The sequence below is a fragment of the Delphinapterus leucas genome, chromosome 16 (genome assembly GCF_059928025.1).
Source record: "Delphinapterus leucas isolate spDelLeu-1000000601 "Yukka" chromosome 16, BTC_Dleu_Yukka2, whole genome shotgun sequence".
Taxonomy (NCBI): domain Eukaryota; kingdom Metazoa; phylum Chordata; class Mammalia; order Artiodactyla; family Monodontidae; genus Delphinapterus; species Delphinapterus leucas.
Window position 1 is genome coordinate 85977154 of NC_143144.1, and position 21124 is coordinate 85998277.

The following is a 21124-nucleotide window of genomic DNA, read 5'->3' on the forward strand; positions in this document are numbered from 1 at the left end:
CAAAGAATGACATTCCCACGCCCACGTTAACGTATATAAATGATTGAATAAGTAAGTAAACGAGGGAAAAGAGACAAACCTGCCACACAGAAAAATCCCGAGTAAGTGACGTAGATGTCGTGCCCCAAGGAGGGAAGCACGACTCCCCCTAAGTGTCGGCCGCGCAGAGCGACTTCCTCCCGAAGAGCACAGTGTGGACAGGGAAGGAGCCACTGGACAGTGAAGTCACCTGACAGACACGGCCTCGGCCAGGTGGTCAAGGTCAACATCAGCAGAAATGCGTCGTGTTGAGAGTATGCGCCCCTGAGAGGACGTGACGTGTCTTCCTTCTAGAAACACACCACCCCAGCTCAGCCACCAGACAAACCTCAGACGATGCCCAGCAGAGGGAAATTCTACAAACTCCCCGCTCCTCCAATCGTCAAGTCATCAAAACTACAGAAACACCGAGAAACCGTCCCAGCCAAGAGGAGCCAAGGGGGACTCAAGTCTAAATGAAATGTGGTGACCACGGTCGCCTCCTGGGGCTGAAAAACGATTTCAGGTAAACACGAAGAAGATAAGAATAAAACACGCACTTTAATAATAATACATCAGTATTGGGACTTCCCTGGTGATGCAGTGGTTAAGAATCCGCCCGCCAACACAGGGGTCAGGTTCGAGCCCTGGTCCAGGAAGATCCCACAGGCCGCGGAGCAACTAAGCCCGTGCACCACAACTACTGAGCCTGCTCTCTAGAGCCCGCGAGCCACAACTACTGAGCCCCGCGAGCTACAACTACTGAGCCCGCGCACCTAGAGCCCGTGCTCCACAACAAGAGAAGCCACTGCAATGAGAAGCCCGTGCACCACAACGAAGAGTGGCCCCCGCTCGCCACAACTAGAGAAAGCCCATAGGCAGCAATGAAGACCCAACGCAGCCAGAAATAAATTAATTAAATAATTTTTTAAAAAAAAGAAATACACCTGCAAACATACTGAGTAGAATGATAGCAAATTGAGCTCTAAAGAAGATTAATACATTACAACAAGGAGGGTCTCTCCTGGGACTGTAAGGACAGCCTAAGAGTATATTTAATAAAAGGTTAAAGAAGAAAAAATATCTTGATCGTCTTATGAAATACCTGACAGATCAAAGATCAAGAATAGGGCTTCCCTGGTGGCGCAGTGGTTGAGAGTCCGCCTGCCGATGCAGGGGACACGGGTTCGTGCCCCGGTCCGAGAAGATCCCACATGCCGCGGAGCAGCTGGGCCCGTGAGCCATGGCCGCCGAGCCTGCGTGTCTGGAGCCTGTGCTCCGCAACGGGAGAGGCCACAACAATGAGAGGCCCGCGTACCGCAAAAAAAAAAAAAAAAAAAGAATCATCATCATTTTAGAAGCAAATAATTCAGTATGCATTCATGACAAGACACAGACACCAAAAACAAAATTGGTGAGCTGGGAAGGGGGTGGAGGCCCTCAGTTAATTAATTAATGTGTAGAAGACATTTAATAATTTTTGTTGGCTGCTCAACTCCTGAAGCCCTGCTCAGTGCCTGAATTCCCAACTTTTCATTTATAGGAACTTAAAATACTGGGTCTCACATCCTTAGCCTCCCTCCCAGCTGGGTAGGGGAAGAGCAGCCCTTCACTTCCTCTTCCCTTCACTTCCTTCACTTCCTGTCTTCACTTCCTGGAGTAGCTGTAGTAGCGGCAGCCTCCAGTGCCTGGTGCCGCCTGGCAACGGAACAAGCGTTTCTGTTTTGTCCAGCGGTTTCCTAACTGGACCAGGTGTGCAGTCTGACTTCTGCTGTGCTGGCTGTGTAGCTGCCCTTTGTTCCCGCCATTTTTCATGGCTAGTCCTTGGGCCTCTCCAGCAATTCTATGCAGCCTCCAATATTCCTTCAGAAAAATCCCTTTTCCACTGACATCAGCTGGAGCTGGTTTCCTTTACTTCAACTAAGAAGTCTTCCTGATGAAGGGACTCACCTGAAACCTACAGCAAGCCTCGTACTAACAGTGAAATGCTACTGCATTTCCATGAAGTCAGTAACGAGTCAGGGCACCTGTGACCATTCTGGTCTGGAGGTCTGAGGCAATGCAGGAAGGCAGGAAGGAGAAATGAAAATCTGGCATGTGGGATCTTAGTTCCCCAACCAGGAATCGAACCCACACCCCTTGCATTGGAAGCACGGAGTCTCAACCACTGGACCGCCAGGGAAGCCCTGAGAAATGAACATTTTAAGATGTCAAAAAGGAATATGCAAAACGGTCACTGTTGACCCCCCGTCATCCCCACCCCGTGTAAGTTCCATGAGGGCAGGAACTTCCATTGGTCTCTTGGGTTCACCAATGTACGATGAGCACCTAGAACCAGGCCTGACTTTTGGCAGGTGTTCAGGTAATATTTGTTAATGAAATTAATGCATTAACAAAGAATAATAAAGTTGTTTACCTAGAAAGTTGAAGACAACCAATGGAGAGAGTCTTTGAACAAGTAAAATGTGTGTAGTAAGGTTAGCACAGAAAAATCAACTACTTCCAGATTAGCAGTTTGAAAGTGGAAAACATTCATAAGAGCAACAAACAAAATATCTAAGAATAAACTTAATAAGAATTGTTCAAGATATGAAGAAAATTGTTTAATTTTGCAGGAAAATTTGAAAAGGCATTATTTATGATTTTAAAGATACAGCATGTCCTTAAAAGAAAAAATTGATATGACAACCCCTGTCACCTTACTGTGCACCCCACAAAGCTCTGAGCCTTGACATTTAAGGTGCCATCTGACCTCACAACAACCCAGTCAGGTGGGAGGATGGGAGGATTACTGCTCTTTTTTAAAAAAAAATAAGAGGAGGGTACAGTTTACTGAAGTAAAGGGAATTTGGGGACATAAAGGGACTCGACGGGAAGGAGCCACCTGCAATCCACAGAGCAGGTGAAGGATTCGTGTGGGGAAGTTGTAAATGGCCCAATACATCCCAGCAAGCTACAGACGACCCACCGGTAAGTGGACAAGAATGGGCACCTCACAAACGACAAACCCAAAAGGCCAGTGAGCATGTGAGAAGATGCTCCGGCTCACACGGGGAGGGAGTTCCAGCTGAGACAGTGAAAGACCGTTTCTGTCTCAAGCTGTGACCACTGCCGGTCCTGGCGGGTTCTCCAGTCTGTGTTTCAGCGTCCCCACCCCAGACCGCTCACCTCCACCCTCACGGCCCCGCACTGCCTTCGTCTCCATCCTCTGGTCGCCTGCTCATCCCTGCAAATGGCTTCAGGGCCCCGTCCCCTCTCCCAGCACAGCACCCACCTGCTTCCCCCCGCCCCCTCCCCACACACACAGGGCACCACGCCTGTATCCAAGCAGCAAAGCAGAAGAGGGGACATGCCGTGCAAACCGGTTTCATTTTCAGCTCGTGACCGCTCACTCCACGGGGCCCTGGGGGCACTGCTCCGTTCCCCAGGCCCCTGGGCCCCAAGTGTCTGTTCAGTCCTTGCCCGGGGAGGAGGAGTTGCGGTGATGTCACCCACTCTGCTCCGGATAGAGGATGCGCTCGGGAGGACGCAGACCCCCATGGCCAGCAGGCCGAAGTGTCCGTTCCCCAGGCCCAGGTGGGCTCTGGGAGGTGGAGGGGGGCCTGGGGGTGTCTAGGTCTGGCCAGCAGGGTCCCAGAAGGCAAGCAGGAGGCTGGAGGTACCGTCCGGAAGGGCAGCAAGCAGCTGTGACCCCACCGCCAGGGACCTCAGTTGAGAGGCCCAGCGTCCCCAGAGCCCCACGGGACAGTCAGTGTGAGTCCAGCCCAGGCAGTGCCCGCTCTGCACTGACCCTTTAGGTCGGGGCTGTCACTGGGGAGGAGGGGCTGGAGGAGGTGTGACGGTGTCCCGGCCAGGGCCAGTGGAGGGCATTCTGCGTGACCCGGAAATGATTTTGAAAAGCCTCAGGTGGGTCTCACAGGGAAAAGGAAGAACTGTCCTGGGGACGGAATATGCACGTCATTTGTTTCCCTAGCACCCTGGTGCTGCCGGTGGGGAGGTGGCCAGACGCGAACGTGCATGACCCTGACCGCGGGGGCCAGAACCTTTAGGGAGGGATTATCCTTCACCTCCTAGACTCGGGCGTCCTCGCAGAAACGCTATCCTGGGACGCAGAGCCGGGCCACGATTGCATTTCGAGTAGAATATGGGCTTTTCCATGAGGTCCCAGTGATGTCTGGGCCGTGGCAGGCTGCTTTTCGGAGCAGCTGGCGTGACGAAACACTTAGAGCTGTAAACAGTGTGCTCTCGCTGTGTGCTCCCACTGGGTCTGGTTTGTTCCAGCTCAAGTCCCCGGTGGTGCTGGAGAAACAGGATCCTTTCCAAGGAGAGGCTGCACTCTGATGAGAGCCTGCCCTTGCCTGAAATGTTCGAAACAGGGCGAGGCTCCAGAGCAGAGGCGTGCTCCTGCGAGCCTGGACCACGGGCCGGGGGCGCTGGGCGGGGCTGGGTTTTTGCCCCTTTTCCATGAAGCACTAGCTCAGCTGCTCCTCAGCTGGGAGGGGTGGCAGGCCGCGCCGTGTGTAATGACAAGCATGGTGGCCAGGGGCCCACATACCAAACACACGATGTCTGCGGCCCCGCCCGTGGGGAGAAGCTCATCTCAGCGCTCAGGCCCAGCAGGCACAACTCAGACCGTGAGCCCAGGTCCGCGAGCTCAGCCCCCGGCCCCCTCCCCGTGCCCACCTTCCCCGGCACACCAGGGGCCCAGGGAAAGGGACTAGGGGGGCCTCTAAGAGGCTGAGCTGATGCTCTCAAATGCCCTGAACCGCTGGGCTGGGAGCAGCTGCAGGGTCAGGCCATCACGTGGATGCAAAATGCTGAGCCCTACCTTGGTGGGAGAGGGCTGCCTGGGGTACCGCCCTTTGCCGGTGGTGAGGGGGACAAAGGCGCCCCCTGCCTGAGGTTTTACAAGGAGACTGAGGCCCGGAGAGGTCCAGTGATGAGCTGGGATTTGAAAACAGGCCTTCCTGGCTCCAAGGCCTGGTCTCACCACACATTGTTATCCCTAAAAAGACAGGGTCTATGGGGGCAGTGGTACAGCTAAGGTGACCAGTCTGAAAAGCCTGGGGACCGCTGGCTGGGGAAGTCCAGGCTGCATCCATCAGACCAGGGACTGAAGGGAGCTGACTGGGTCCCAGAAGAGCAGGCAGAACCCAGCCACCAGGCAGTGGCTCTGCCCCTAGTGGAAGCTCCTGGCTGCACCCAGGGTGGCAGAGCTCTCACCCAAAGCACTGAGACATTGCCCCCAGAGCCCTGCCCTACTTAGCCAGGCCTGGTCCCTGCATCCCAGGGAACAGTGGAGCTCTTTCTGGAATTCACCAGAGGGACCAGGTGGGGCTGCGCAGTGAAGGCCACGAGGCCATTGCTCAGCAGAAGAAGCTGAGCCCAGGTTCCAGGGGACAGGGCTGACTCAGGTGACTGGGTGGGGCGGGGCGTCTGGAATACAGCAGAGCCACTGAGCGGTGGGGGGGGGGGGGGGGGGGGGTGCGTGGGCGGGGCGCTTCCCCTGGGGCTGCACATGCTGGACGTGTCTCGGAGCCCACATCCGAGTGCAGGCTGGACACGGACTTGGGGGCCACTAGGATACGGCAGCCTGGACGGGAGCACAGCTGCTGGACGCCACGGGTCCAGAGGGCACGTGTGTGGACGAGGGACCAGGACAGGGAAGGGGGCTGTGGATCTGAGCCAGGGGCCCAGGCACACGCGGGCAGAGGGAGGTGGGCCAGGTCCCCCAGCCGCCGGCGCAGCTGGCCCAGAACTCTGGCAAGGGCCACGTCCTTCAGCTCGAGGCCGGGCACCTGAAGCCACAGGTAACTAGGCTTGGACCAGCGGCAGAATCACCCCAGCCCCTGCGACTTTTCCACTTCACCCCTGGACGTGCCATCTGCCCACTGGGGATGGAGTCAACGTTGGAGGCTGCCCCGCCCTCCTGCCCGAGGCACCAGCACCCTTTAGCCCCGGGGAGCTGGTCCCTCCCTGGCCTCCGGGACAAGCTGCCAGGTTTGCCCCAAGGGCAAACTCAGCTCTAAGCCACTCACTGACTCCCTCAGGGCCTTTGGAGAGATGGCTTTGGATGTCCCTCCTCCTGCTACATCCTTCCCTCCCGTGGGCACATCTCAGAGAGGTTTTCAGGTTTCCATACCTGAGTGGGATAAAGGAAGGGGAAACACAGAGAGAGAGAGACACGGGTGTTCTTAGAGCCACCCCCCTTTTCCAATCTGGTAAGTGGATATAATCCTATGAATACACGCTTCACAGAGTTCCGGTGAGGACTGGAGAAAGGATACAGGTCCTTGCTGGGGACACAGTAACATCTGTGATGGCAAGAGTGACAGGGCAGCAGTGGCAGTGGGTGTGGGGGAGTTCCCTGGTGGCCTAGTGGTTAAGATTCTGGGCTTTCAGTCCCTGGTCGGGCAACTGAGATTCTGAAAGCCATGTGGCGTGGCCAAAAACAAATGAAGACTGATGGGGCTGTAACCCTGCGCTGAGCTGCTCCAGGCGCCTGCCGGATCCTGGGCTCTCAGGTGCTGACTCTGAGGGTCTGGACGCGGCTGGGCTTAGAAAGACTAGCTCCCCTCCTTCCAGGATGTGCGGGTCTCGTGCACAGGCCGATGCCTTTGTGTGGCGACGGGCCTTAGATGCCTGATAAAGTGCCTGACAGGTGTTTAATCGGCGCGAGATCTTATTATGCAGCCTCCTTTGTGTTTCAAACCTATAAGCTCAGTGACCTTGGAGGGGGAGGCTCCTGTCGAGGTCCTGGTCCTGACTCCCGAGTGCTGAGCGCTTCTCTGCGTGACAGTAGGGACCGTTTTCCCACGTCCTTGCACTGGGGCAGCCTCCGCCAGTGCCCTGGGTGCCCGGCGGCTTTGCTCTCGGGTCCCCGAGGCCCGCGTGCGCTCTCGCCTTTAGATGAAGCTGCCTTTCCCAGGCCCGGCATCCGTGAAGGACTGCCAGGCCAGGGGTGGGGGGAAGGCGGGGGCGTGCCAGAAACTGAAGGTGGCTGGAGGAAGCAGTTCCCTCTTCTGACGGGTCTTCCCTGAACAGGGAATTCCTCTCCCTCCTTTCATTTTATTTTAGTTTTTTGGCTGCACCGCGAGGCTTATGGGATCTTAGTTCCCCGACCAGGGATGGAAATGCCCCCAGCAGTGGAAGCCCTTAGTCCTAACCACTGGACCACCAGGGAATTCCCCCATGACTGATACTTTTTGATGATACTTAAGAAAAACCTTTTGTTTATTATTTATACTGGAGTTTAGCTGATGTACGCACACTGTTATGTAAGTTTCAGGTGTACGATGTAGTGATTCACAATTTTTAAAGGGTGGATGATAATTTTTGACGACTGAGTTTGCCCAGCGCTGGGTGATGGTTTGCCCAGCGCCGTGCGATGGTTTGCCCAGCGCTGTGTGAGTTTGCCCAGCGCCGTGCGATGGTTTGCCCGGCGCTGTGTGATGGTTTGCCCGGCGCTGTGTGAGTTTGCCCAGCGCCGTGCGATGGTTTGCCCGGCGCTGTGTGAGTTTGCCCAGCGCCGTGCGATGGTTTGCCCGGCGCTGTGTGATGGTTTGCCCGGCGCTGTGTGAGTTTGCCCAGCGCCGTGCGATGGTTTGCCCGGCGCTGTGTGATGGTTTGCCCAGCACCGTGCAATGGTTTGCCCAGCGCTGTGTGATGGTTGGCACTATTGGATGCCACTGCTGCTAATGAAGATAACATAAAAAGCCAAATTGGGTGCCCCCCACCCCATCCGTTTAGGTGAGGACTGCTCAGGAGACCGCTGTTCAGGGTCCCCCCAGACAGCGGAGGAGACTCGGACCACACCCCCCAGGTGAGCACCCCGTACCTTCCTATGGTTCAGGTGCAGGAAAGGTGTTGGGGAGTGGAGCCAGGAAACAGGGCAGCCAGTGCCCCGACGGCTGTGACGTTTAGCCCCTGGACATCTTCTCAGGTCAGATTGGTCTCCGTGGAGACGGGGGTCCCGGTGCCTGGGGGGCGTTCCTCGCTCACTCCTGTGCCCCTGGAGAGCATAGGGACTTTATAGGTCACAGGGTCACTCAGGCCCTGATACTGCAGCCCCAGCCTCACTCCCGCCAGCTGCCCAGACCAGCGGCTTCCAAACGCAGTGGCACAAACCCGTCGAGTGGCACATTCCCAGGGCCCACCCCAGACCTACTGATGCTTGGGGACGGGGCGAGGACTCAGCATCTGAAACAAGACTCCCGGTGACTCTGAAAGCTGCACTGAGATTTTGCACCACGCTGTGTCTCACTCCTTCAAGCCTCAAGTCTAACTCTGTTCGTCCAGTTGAAGCTGTCTCCAGGGGCTTCTAGCCCTTGACACGTCTCGGGGAAGACATGATACGTGAGAAATACAGAGGTCACGGGAGCACTGAGGGGCAGCACTGATGGCCCTATAGGGACTCCCTGAGAATGTCCATTGCAGAGCATACCAGGAAGGATGCCCTTCCCGGGGCCTGGCACGAGGACACCAGCGGGCATATCCACGCCAGGTCCTGGGGAAGGTGCCCGCAGGCACGGCCCCAGTGGTGAGGGGGCCTCATCCATCTCTCCCCGCCTCTTCCCCTTGTCCTATCCTCCTGTGCAGCCTCCCTGGGCCATGAGGACTCCTCCGCGCTTGAGGCACCAGAGTCACGTCCGTTGGAGAAGCGGCTTTTGATAACTAAGGTCTCTCCTCCTGACAAATTCATTAATATGCGGCATAACGACTTTCTCGCTGAGATCGCCCGTGAGGGATGGTTGTCAGGGGGATGCTTTCTCCTCCTGGAGAAACCGTCTGGAGTTTCCATCCGCTGGCTCGCGGACACCCCCTGCTGTCCAAGACACAGAATCCTACAAGCGCCCGAGATGAGAAGCTGGTGCAGGAATGCTGGCAGCGGTTTTATTCATAATAGACCCACGCTTGAAAGAGCTCAGGTGGCCCTCAACAGGAGAGAAGAAACAAACCGTGGTAAACTCACTCACCAGGATACTATGCAGCAATAAGCAGGAACCAACTGCTGATCCGTGCAGTCCTTTGGAAGCCTTACACCAAGCGATTCCATTTACGTGACGTTCCAGGCTGAGCTAATCTACGGTGAAAGATATCAGAGGACGGTGGCCTCGGAGTGTGGGCACCGCCGACAGGGAAGGGGCCCTGGGGGCGCTCTGGGGAGGTGAGCACGTTCTGTGTCCTGTTAGGGGTTTGGGTGACAAAGATGCAGCCCATCGGCAAAACTCACCAAACGGTACACGTGAGATCTGTGCCTTTCGCTGAATCTGAACTTTCTCTCTCCCTCCCGAGAGAGAAGCTAGAAACAAACACTGAACTCCAGTGACTGGTGAGCAAGTTGCAGAGTGGGGGTGATGGGCACCAAGGTCTGGAACTTACCCGGAAGTGTGTCAGCAGGCAGGTGGGCTGATGGGTGGGTGTATTAATCGAAGATCCCCGATGGTGGGTGTGTGCAGGCTCACGCACTTCTTTCAGCTTTCCTGTATGTTTGGAAATTTTCATAATACAACGCCGGGCTGGAGGCAGAGCGAGGGAAAGTGCAGAATCCCTTTGAGCATTGAACTTGGCTCTAAAGGGAAAGGACAGAAGGTGCTGTGAGCACGTACAGCCAAGCTGAGCTCTCCCGGGACAGAGGAGCAGGGTGGGTGTGTGTGTTGCCTGGAGAGGCTAGGAGGAGCCCGCACTAAGGGGGCGCTCTGGGGCCGGCGACCGCCTTAAAGAGCCCTTTCCCGGGAAGACTCGCCTTTTCCTGGAGACGTGGGCTTGCTTAGCCGTTGACCTGACACACCTTCCTCCGCCTCAGCCACTGACCCAGGACACCTTCCGGAGGACCCACTATTTATGAGACACCCAGCCTAGCTGAGGTCTGGCTTTGCAAAGGGCAGGATTCAAAAGTGGATAAAACCTAGACTCTGGAGCAACTGCGGTCGTGGGGGGAGGTGGGACGGGGGACATTGCAGCACCGTGGAGGGTTGGCCGGTGTTTACATGTAGCACGTGGCATGCAGACACCGTGTGCACGGTGGGACCTGCAGAGCCCCGGGAGCCGGCACGGAGGCTCCGTCCAGGCATGGCCCAGCTGTGAGTGGACGCGGGGAGGGAGGCACAGGGTCGGGTGTGTCCTCGGCACACGTACGTGCACACAGGGTGGCGTGGCGCACGCCCGGTGCTTCGTATACGTTTCAGTGAAGGGAGCAGGAGGCACGTGTCTGTGCAGAGGCCGTGCTCGTCTGCTCGAGACGTCTGCTCGGCTGCTGTACCTAATTGTCACAGGCAGGCGGCTCACACAGCAAACTTGACTTCTCACCGCCTGGAGGCTGGAGGTCCAGCTGGGCTCTGGCGGGAGCCGTCTCCCAGGCTGCAGACGGCCGGGCTTCTCACTGTGTCCTCACGCGGAGGAAGGAGAGACAGGAAGCCAGCTCTCTCATGACTCTACCGCCCAACACTGTCACCCCCAGGAGGGCTTCAACATGTGAATCTGGAGGACACAGTCAGCCCATAACTAGAGGCTAAAAGGAGAGGTTGGGACCAGTTTACTCATGTCCTTGTTTTTATGCCAATATTTTGGTGTTGCCCAGGTAACCACACGTAGCACCAGAAGCTGTGTGGTGTATCTGAGTCTTTCCATGTAGACATTTGGTCCTCGTTACCCCATTTTACAGATGAGGAATCCAACACACAGTGGGGGTGAGTGTCTTGGTCACCAGGAGGAAGTGGCGGAGCTGGGACTAGAGCCGCTGGCCCGGGTCCTGAGTCTCTCAGCGCTGTGGTGACCTGCTGGGTTTAGGAGCCGGGGCGTGTGGAGCTGATGTTCCCTGGGGACGTCAGAGAGGTGTTGGCAGGGGCAGGCCTGCACTGCTTAGCCGGCAAGGTGGTCGGCTGGGAGCTCATGGACCTCTGTGGACTCTTCTGGTTACCTGACTTGCAGAGTGTGTATATATCTCCAAGAACCTGATCCAGAGGCAGTGCCTGCATTTCTAAGAAACTGAGCGCAATTAAATGCAGCTTCATTCATTTATTCACCTGCCCATCATCCCTCCATCCTTCCTTCCCTCCATCCCTCCTTCCATCCATCTATCCATCTATCCATCCAAAGTTCCCCTAGGGAGTGCCATTAAGCGGAGTCATAAACGTGAGAGGAAAAGTGTTCCTCTTTTTTTTTTTTTTTTTTTTGCAGTACGCGGGCCTCTCACTGTTGTGGTCTCTCCCGCTGCGGAGCACAGGCTCCGGACGCGCAGGCTCAGCGGCCATGGCTCACGGGCCCAGCCGCTCCGCGGCATGTGGGATCTTCCCGGACCAGGGCACGAACCCGCGTCCCCTGCATCGGCAGGCGGACTCTCAACCACTGCGCCACCAGGGAAGCCCAAGTGTTCCTCTTTGAGTGAAGAACAAATTTAAAGGTCCTGAGGCTTCAAAACCTGGGAGGGTTTAAGGAAAAGAGACCTGTTCGTCATGGAGCAGAATGAGCAAGCAGGGCACTGAGGAGTGCAGAGCGGCAGGAAGAGGTGAGATTGTGCAGAGCCTCCGAGGCCTGAGGAAAATGCGATGCTTACGATGCTTCCTAAAGGCTACCCTACGGTATGGGTGTGATCCGATTTGCACTTTTGGAAGATGCATATCTCCCATTAAGATGGGCCACTGAGGAAACGGAGCAACGGGACGGCAGGTGTTTGTCACCTCCTTGCACGCGTTTGTCCTGCTAGAGACGGGCACTGTTCTAGGCCCTGGGGACACTGCGCCAGCAGGACCGAAACAGCCTGTGCCCTCGTGAAATTTACAGTCTTGTGGGGAGAAACACGTAAAGACACATGCTCAAATGAACACATCACATCTCAGAGGCTAGACTGCGTAACAGAGACAGACACAGAGCAGTAAGGACGCAGGTGTGGATGGGGAGGGTGGCCATTTCACCCGGGCTGTGTAGGGAAGGCTGCGTGAAGGGCTGACATCTCCACAGAGATTTGAAGGAAGCGAAGGAGGGAGTCAGACAGCTGCCTTGGGGGAAAGGAGCAGCCAGTGCAGAGGTCCTGAGGGAGCCAGCGGGTGTGCTGGGTGGCCAGCACGCTCCCGTGCGGCTGGGCAGTAGGAGTGGGGAGACTGGCCAAGCGAGAGCAGGAAGCCAGACCAGGGGGACTTTGGAGGCCAGAGGGATGCCACTGGCCAGAGGCGTGGCGTGAAATGCCCACATTTTAGGGGCAAGATTGGGAGTGGGCCAATCCACTCCCGCCCAGTGCACTTGGATTCAGCCACGGTCCGTCTTGCTGGTTAGCACACAGCCAGGCACATTGGCTTTTTAATCGTAACGCCACTGAAAGATTCCCACAGACCCACCACGTGGCTTTTGGTCCAGCTGTTGTATCCCAGGACCAGGAGCCCAGGGCCCTGCGGGGACAGAGAGCCCGGGTGACCCCAGATCACAGAGCCCTCACCTCCCGGGCTGCATCAGCACCGTCGCCGGCTCCCCAGCCCAGCAGCCCTGCAGAGGTGCTTCCTGTCCCAGGTGCTGCTCTGTATGGCGTGGTCCTCCTTGTCAAGACTCTGGCATTTAAGCTAATGGGTTTCAGCAAGCAAGTGCTTCATAACCACGAATCAGTACTTCCTGTGTTGCAAAGACTCTGGGCTGGACGCAGAAGAGCCATGGGGGTGTGGCTGGAGGCAGGTCACCCCTCTCTGGGCCTCGGTTGGGCATCTGGAAAGTGAGGGGTGGGGCTTTTTCTACCCTTCCCTCCATTCGGGGGATTCTTTGCTCATGTGGAAGCTTCCTGGTTTTCCACCGGCATTGAAAAAAATTGGGGTATTGAATGTGATACGGAAAAGTCTGTAGATCATATATGTACAGCTTAAAGAAGAATTAGAAAATAAATACCATGGGACCACCACCCAAGTCTAGAAGGGAACATGGAAGCCCTCTGTAGTCGCCCCCCTCCACCCCACAGCCCTTCCCCCAAAGGCAGCCCCTATCCTGATTCCGATAGTAAACATTTCCTCACTTTCTTTTACATTTTTATCACCTTATCTACTTCACCAATGTTTAATTTGGCTTAGTTTTGAATTTTGTACCATGTGCTGTAAAAGGTGAAGGATTTATATGATCTGAAGAGAAACCAGAGTATACATAAGGTATTATATAAAAGAAACAGTTTTTTCTTTCTTTTTAAATTGGCGTACATTATTATTATCATCCAGTACTGTGATGTCTAGGACCCAAATACAAGTGTAGAATAGAAATTATGGTTGTGGGCACACTTGTCTTATTTCTCGTCTCACAGAAACTTTATCATTTTATTGTGATGGTCATTCCACTGTGAAGATCTTTGATGTGGCTTTGATTTTCTTTCTTTTCTTTTCCTTCCTTCCTTCTTTCCTTCCTTTCTTTCTCTTTCTCTCTCTCTCTTTCTTTCTTTTCTGTAGATACTCCTCACCAGCTTCAAAAATTCTTTTCTATTCCAAATTTGCTTAGATTTTAAAAATTACGAATCAATGTTGAATTTCATCCAATTACTTTTCCCGCGTTTATTTCCCCACTCACGCTTCCTAAGCTACTAATGTGAGTAAGATTGACCTATGACTCTCCTTCTCTCACTCTTCTCAGTAGGTTTTCCTACTGTCATGACATGAGTTGGAGTTGTTACCCCTTATTCTGTTATCCGGAAGAGTTTGTATAAGATTTTGTCTTTTGTTCCTTACACATTTGGTGGAAACGGCCAATAAAGCCATCTGTGCCTAGAGTTTTATTTGGGGGAAGGTTTTTTTCACTACTGATTCAGCACTTTCAAGAATCCATTTTTTTCTGAGTTAATTTTGCTACCTTTCCAGGAATTTATACATTTCATTTCTAATTTTCAAATTCATTGGCATAAAATTTACATAGTTTTCTCTCTTTTTTTTTTTTTAATAGCTGAAGCATTTAAATAAATTTGTCAGAGGCTAATTAAATATCTGGGTATTGCAAAGACCCATTTTTGGCTTAGCTTACCCTCTCTGTTGGATATTTGCCCCCTACTTCATTAAGTTTTGCTTTGTATTTATTAGGGCCTCCTTTTATTTCCTTGTGGTTTGGTTTGTTATTTTTCTAAGTTCCTGAGATAAATGCTTAGTTCCTTACTTTTCAGCTGTTTTCCCCTGTTATATACATTCAGGCATAAAAAAAAGCTAAGTATAGCTTTCGCTGCATCCCACAAGTTTGATATTTAGTATTTTCATCATTGCTTATTTAAAAGCATTTTCTAATTTTTATCATGACTTATCCTTTGACCACAATAAGTTATTTAGAAACGTGTTTATTAATTTCCAAACATATGGCTATTTTCTGCTTATCTTTTTATTATCGATTGCTAGCTTAATTGCATTATGATCAGAGAATATACTCTGTATGATTTTAATTCTTTAAACATTTTTGACACTTGCCCAGAATATGTTTGATATTTATAAAAGTTCTGTTTGGGCTTGAAAATATTGCGTGTTGTAGAATACAGTCTTCTATATAGGTCTATTAGATCGAGTTTGTTAACGAAGTTGTTCAAATCTTTATATGCTTATGGTTTAATTTTCTATTTATTCTAATAATCATTGAGGCAGGAGTGCTAATTTCTTCTGCTATGATAACGGATTGGTTTTTTTTTTGGCCGCACCATAGGGTACGTGGAGATTATAGTCCCCCGACCAGGGATCGAACCTGCTCCCCCGGCAGTGCAAGCGTGGAGTCTTAACCACTGGACCGCCAGGGAAGTCCCTGGATTTTTCTATTTTACCTTATACGTCTGCCAAGTTTTGTTTTATATACATTAGAGCTACGCTATTATATGTACACACATTTAAAATTCGTATATCTTCCTGATGAATCTAACACTTTATTATAAGTGACTGTCTTTATTTCTAGTAATTCATTTTGCCATAAAGTCTATTTTATCATATATTAATAAAGCTACACTGGCTTTGGGGATTAGGGTGGTATTTGTGTGGTGTTATTCTTCCTTAACTATTCACTTTCAAGCTCTCTCCATTCTTAAGTTTTAGGATGTGTCTTTGCTCCTAAATAGTTTTCCATATTCTGGGTCCAGTCATTGCTCCCCTGTGATGTCCTCCCCTGATCTACAGCAAGGCTGCTGTCAACAGATTCTGATTTTTTTCTTCATTTGAGAATATTTTATTTCACTTTCTGTCTTAGTCTGTTCAGGACTGTAACAGAATACCATAGACCAGGTGGCTTATAAACAACAGAAATTTATTTCTCACAGTTCTGGAGCCTGGAAGTCCGAGATCAAGGTGCCAGCAGACTTAGGGTGTGGTAAGAGCCTCCTTCCTGGTTCACAGACTGCTGTCTTCTCCCTGTGTCCTCATGGGAGAGGGGGCAAGAGAGCTCTCTGGGGTCTCTGTTATAAGGGCACTGATCCCATTCACAGGGCCGCACCTCAGGGCCTCATCACCTCACAAAGGTTCCCGCTCCAGATACCCTCACACTGAGGATTAGGTTTCAACATATGAATTTGGGATTCACAAACATTCAGCCTATAGCACTTTCATTCTCTGCACATAGAATCTTGACAGTTTTCTTTCAGCATTTAAAACTCATTGTTCCACTGCCTTCTGTCCTCCATGTTTTCTGCATTAATTCAGATTATTTCCCTACATGTAATGAGTCATTTTCCCCTGGCTGCTTTCAGGATTTTTTCCACCTTAGTTACCAAATTTGACAAGTTTTCTGCCATTATTTCTTCAAATATTTTTTCTTAACCACACTTTCCTCTTTTTCCAGAACTTCAATAACACAAATGTTAGATCTTTTGATATCGTCCCACTGCTTCCTGAGACTCTGTTCATTTGTTTTTCAATCTTTTCCCTCTCTGTCGTATCAGCTGGATCATTTCTCTTCAGGTTCACTGCCTCTTTCCTCTGTCATCTTTATTTTACTACTGAGTCCATCTAGTGAGGTTTTTATTTTGGTTAATATATTTTTTAGTTCTAAAATTTCCATTTGAGGGAGTTCCCTGGTGGCCTACTGGTTAGGATTTCAGGCTTTCACTGCCGGGTCCCGGGTTCAGTCCCTGGTCAGGGAACTGAGATCCTGCCAGCCGTGTGGCAGGGCCAAAAAATAATAATAATAAAATAAAATTTCCATTTGATTCTTCTTTGTATTTTCTATTTCTCTGCTAAGGTTTTCTATCTTTCCGTTTCTTCAAGAGTGTTTACTCTTATTCGTTGGCGCGTTTCTGTAATCCTTGCCTTGTCAGATAACGGTTTTTGTCAGGTAATCCCAACACCTCTGTCATCTCGGCACTGTTATCGTTGACTGCTCTCTCTCCACAGTCCAGCTGAGATTTGATCTTGTTTGCTGGGTAATTTGGGATTGTGCCCTGGACATATTGAATATTATGTTATGAGACTCTGGTACTGTTTAGGTTCTACGGGGATTGCTGATGTATTTCACTTTATCAGGCATTTGACACAGGTGAGTCCACCCTGAAAGCTCCATCCAGCTGTTGCAGGGCTGTTTGGTTCTGTCCCTTATGTGCACCACCCAGTGGGATCCGCTCTAGCCCATCATGCACCCTCTAAGTCTGCGGTGTGCTGTTTGGGGCCAGCGATCCCAGGCATTCACAACTTTCTTAAGTGAATTTTCTTAGCCCCTCCCTTTCTACAGCCTCCCCAGTGCTTCCCGGCTTCCTGGAGCATCTCCTTTTGGTTATTTTTCCCGAAAGCTAGAACGTATTTACCCTGCTTTGCCTGCATCCTTCTGTCTTCCGCACCTGCATCCTGGGCCACGTGGGAGGCGGAGGAGGAAGCCCCTCTTAATTATTTTTTTTAAATATTTATTTATTTGGCTGTGTCAGGTCTTCGTTGTGACACGCAAAATCTTTCGTTGGGGCACGTGGGCTCTGTAGTTGTGGCGTGCGGGCTCCAGAGCACAGGCTCAGTAGTTGCGCCGTCCAGGCTTAGTTGCCCCACAGCATGTGGGATCTTGGTTCTCCAGTCAGGGATCGAACCTGTGTCCCCTGCATTGGAAGGAAGATGCTTAACCACTGGACCACCAGAGAAGTCCTAGTTTTTAAAATTTTTATTGGAGTATAGTTGACTTAATATTGTGTTAGTTTCAGGTGTACATCAAAGTGAATCAGTTATACATATACATATATAAACTTTTAAATTTGACAGTTTCAGACTTACTGAGTATTGCAAGAATACAAAGAACTACAAAGAATACTTTGATATTTACAAAGAATTACTGTATACCCTTCACCTAGATTCCCCAAAGATTAATATTTTATCACATTTGCTTTATCTCTTTCTCCATGTAGGCGTATGTGTGTGCATATATTTTTTTTTTCTGAACCATTTGAGAGTAAGTTGTAAGCATGAAACCTCCCCCCACCACCCCCAATACTTTAGTGTTTATTTCCTAAAAGCAAAGACATGCGCTTACATAACCTCAGTATAACTAGCAAAGGCAGGAAATTAACATGGAAATGTTACTTGCTCATCAAATTTCCCCTCTGTCCTAACAATGCTTCTTCTAGGGAAAGCAAGCCCTGGGTCATGAGATCTTTAGTCTCCCTTATTTGGAATAGTTCCTCAGCTTTGTTTTCCATGATAGTTTTATTGCAGGATAACAGTTATTTTTGTAGAAGTGTCCCTCAGTTTGGGTTTCTCAGATGTTTGCTCACGATTAGATTCAGGTGTGAATCTGGGCAAGCATCCTGCAGAAATGAAATTGTGTTTTTCTCAGTTCTCATCGTTTGAGGCACTTGATTTTGATTTGTTCCATTGCAGACGTTAACTTTCATTTTTAGGTTCAATTGGAGTCTGCCTGGTTTCTCCACTGTAGATACACTATTTCCCCTTTGCGATTACTAAGTATCTTGGGAAGAGATACGTTGAGACTACGTATCTATCCTACAAATGCTGTTTATTATCAGACTTTCAGCTACTAGTCCTTTTTAAAATTAAACTAGTCCTTTTTAAATTGGTCTTAATTTTTCAACATGGGTTTGCCTATCCTTGAGTAAATAGAGAGTCTGGATCCACTGGGCTAGCTGGAGCAATCTGAATGGGTCTAAGTGTCCTGTCCTTTGGTTAAGCGAAACCCGAACTCAGTGCGGAATGAAATTGAGGTGCAAGCAATTCCTTTATGTGCTGGAAAGAATCTAAAGCCTTAGGGAGCCGGGCACGTTGGATGGATTTATCACGTGCATTAAGACAGACATCGGTGGGGCAAGGGCCTGATTCCTGGGGAAGCGGTGCAGTTAGTGGCTGTTTTCTGTGGGTCAGGGATAAAGGGGCTGCCATGAATGGGCTTCCTGATTCCAGGGGACAGAGTCTGTACCCTGTAGTGCCAAGGTACAGCAACAGCTCTTCACTGCCAAGAGCAGAGTGGGTACAGGTACCTCCGCCGGCGGAAGAGTTGGGTGCTCATTAGAATGGCTTGACCCACAGGAATTTTGGGTGGCAGTGAACTATCATGTGGTTCCCGGGACTGAAATTGATAGGAAACCCACGAAGGGCTGACTTGTTACATTTGACTGAAGCAACAAACTGGAATTTTAATGAACACAGCCAGCTGGTGAGTCACTGTGCTAGAAGTCACAGCCACTAGCTCAGTGGTCAGACCTGATTCAGTTCTCAGTCCCAGAGTCCTTTTAATTAAGGAAAAGATGGGTGTTCCTAGGGACGGATCCTGTGCTGGCACCATAGGTATTAAAACAACAATAGCAAAAATTTTTCTCCTAGCCTTTCTGAAAAGGACCTGCAGCCACATTCCCCACATGGTGCCCTGGGGAGAGCAAAATATTCGGACCTTCGGGGGATCACCAGACATTTACTCTGAGCCAACACTGATCCTCAGGAGAGAGACCCCACCAGAAACCAGCCCTGCTGGCACCTTGATCTCGGACTTCCAGCCTCCAGAGCTGTGAGAAAATAAATTTCTATTGTCTAACCCCCCCACCCCCCGTCTGTGGGAATTTGCTCTGGCAGCCCCAGTAGACTAACATGAGCTTGTTCTCAAGCTCACCCTAGTCACCCAGGGAAGCTGCAGGAGCAGGTAGCTTCTTCTGGAGGCGCCCTTTCCAGGTCCCTCCGCTTGCATCTCTGATTTTATGGGGAGTTCCCTAAAACGAGTTGACTGACTAATAAAAAATAGAGCCCGCTACAGTCACGCTAAGTTGGCACTGGCTGGAAAAGGACTGATGGCATCCCGGCCCTACTGGACTGGCCCAAGTGGCCAGTGGGCCATTTTTGAGCAATAGATTTGGTTATGTTATCCGCTTTACCTGGAAGGAGAGTTGACGGAGATATTTGTCTACACTGATGATCGGGGACTGAGAAGGAATGGGTTTGGAGGGTTAGGGTTAAGGAGGTCTGGGGAGGAAGTACGGGGATGGACAGAACTTTTGGAGTGGGGCCAGATGTGAGAATATTTGCGTTCCACATGCATCTCACCAGATGTTCCTGTTGTGTAGGATGCGCTGGACAGCCAGGTGGAGAAGATGGCCCATTCTGCAGATGTTGGCCGCTGCCTTGTCCAGCCATCCCAGTCTTTGCACAAAAAGTCCATGAAAGAAGTGCCAATGGCGGCATGGCTGCAGACAGTCTGTGGATTAACAACACAGGTCTCTCCCCACCGAGGCCCATCTGGCCGCCGTCCAGCGCTCAGTCTCTCAGCAGCTGAGACTCACACGGAGTGGTGATGTGGCACCACATCCTGGGCTCCCAGCAGCCACCCGGCAGCCAGTCCATCCCATCCAACCTCGCTGAGGACATGCTTATCCTGGGTGTGGTTTTCCTTCCCATCTGGATCCTTCCTGAGTGCCTGCTTCACTTTCACACTAACCTATCCACGATCGCCTCTGACCAAGGAATCAAGGGAGAGCCTCAAGGCCTGACACCCATGGGGCCTCTGAGTCTTCCCCGTGTCTCTCATCCAGAAGGGCCGAGAGGAGGAATGGCCCACGTAAGGTGCCCAGGGTGCCAGCTGGGGGAACAAACCTTGAAGGCTGGGTTTCTGCGCTTCAGATGTGTTCTCAGCCAGCAATCAATAAACAGCACTGGTTTTCCTGTGGCCAGAAAGCATGGGTCCAGGGCAAAGTGGGCGAGGCCTCTGTCACTGTCACGCTTAAGGGTCCCCACTTGCTCTCTGTGCTCAGAACTCCGGGATCTGCTGGTTTATTAAGTGTTGGTATCTGGGAAGGAATGTATTCCACGGGGGAAGCTTTTGCCTGTACACAGGTTTTCCTCAACAGTATTTGCCCTTCCTTCCTGCCACATTTATAACTGTACCTCCTCCACCAACTCTAAGAAGTGGGAGTGGGCAATCCCTGCCACTTTACAGATGAGCACCCAGACCCCCGGAGGAGGCAGCAGCGGTGGCGCTGGGATCCTGGCGCCAGCAGGCCCCGAGGCGCGTCTTAACCATGGATCTGTGGATCTGAATCCTGAGCAAGGACTACTTTGCTCCACGCAAGTCTCCCCAAAGCGCTTCTCTCATCAGGGCGGAGAAAGGCAGCGTTTGGAGATGGGAAGCCAAGAGTTAATGGGTAAAACACACACGTGCAACAATCCCGTGCTTCCTCACGGCTGCTAATCTCCGACATGAAGTGTGGGTGAGTAATTCTCACCGGGATGGTAACCGGTGGTCAGGCGCTCGGCCGTGCGCGCTGCACGGAGGCCGGCCTCTCCCCCCGCCCCGCCCCGCCCCGCCCCGCCCCGCCCCGCGCCCTCCGGCCACAGCCGGGTTATTTTTGGCAACACGGTTTTCTGATTTTAATAGACCGCAAACCTGCTCCTTAAAAGAATCGGATGGGCAGAAAAGGAGACGAGGAGGTGGGGTGGGGTGTCTCGGAGCCGCGCGCGGGGGCGGGGGGAGGGGCGGGGGGGGAGGGCCGGGGTTTGGGGCGCCCCCACCCGCGGTGACGCGCGCCCCCCGCCCTCCGCAGCGCCACTGCAATGGCTGAGCCGGGCCGTCGGACGCCGCTGCCCGGAGCCCCTGAGCCGCCCGCTCGCGGGGAGCCTCGGTGAGCAGCCGCGGCCGGGCCAGGCCTCCGCGCTGCGCCCGGGCCTGGCACCGTGCGTCCTGGGCCGGGGCGCCCTGCGCGGCAGGGTTGGCCGAAGAT

At 52.1% G+C, this 21124-nt stretch overlaps 1 protein-coding gene across 1 annotated transcript in view; it reads left to right on the forward strand.

The window, feature by feature from the left end:
* The first annotated feature begins 20704 nt into the window (after positions 1-20704).
* JAKMIP3 (Janus kinase and microtubule interacting protein 3) overlaps positions 20705-21124 on the forward strand; it is a 92175-nt gene continuing 91755 nt past the window's right edge. Inside the window, exon 1 of the mRNA XM_022568415.2 lies at positions 20705-20834. The gene's annotated coding sequence lies outside the window, so the exon portion shown is untranslated. The remainder of the gene's footprint in view (positions 20835-21124) is intronic.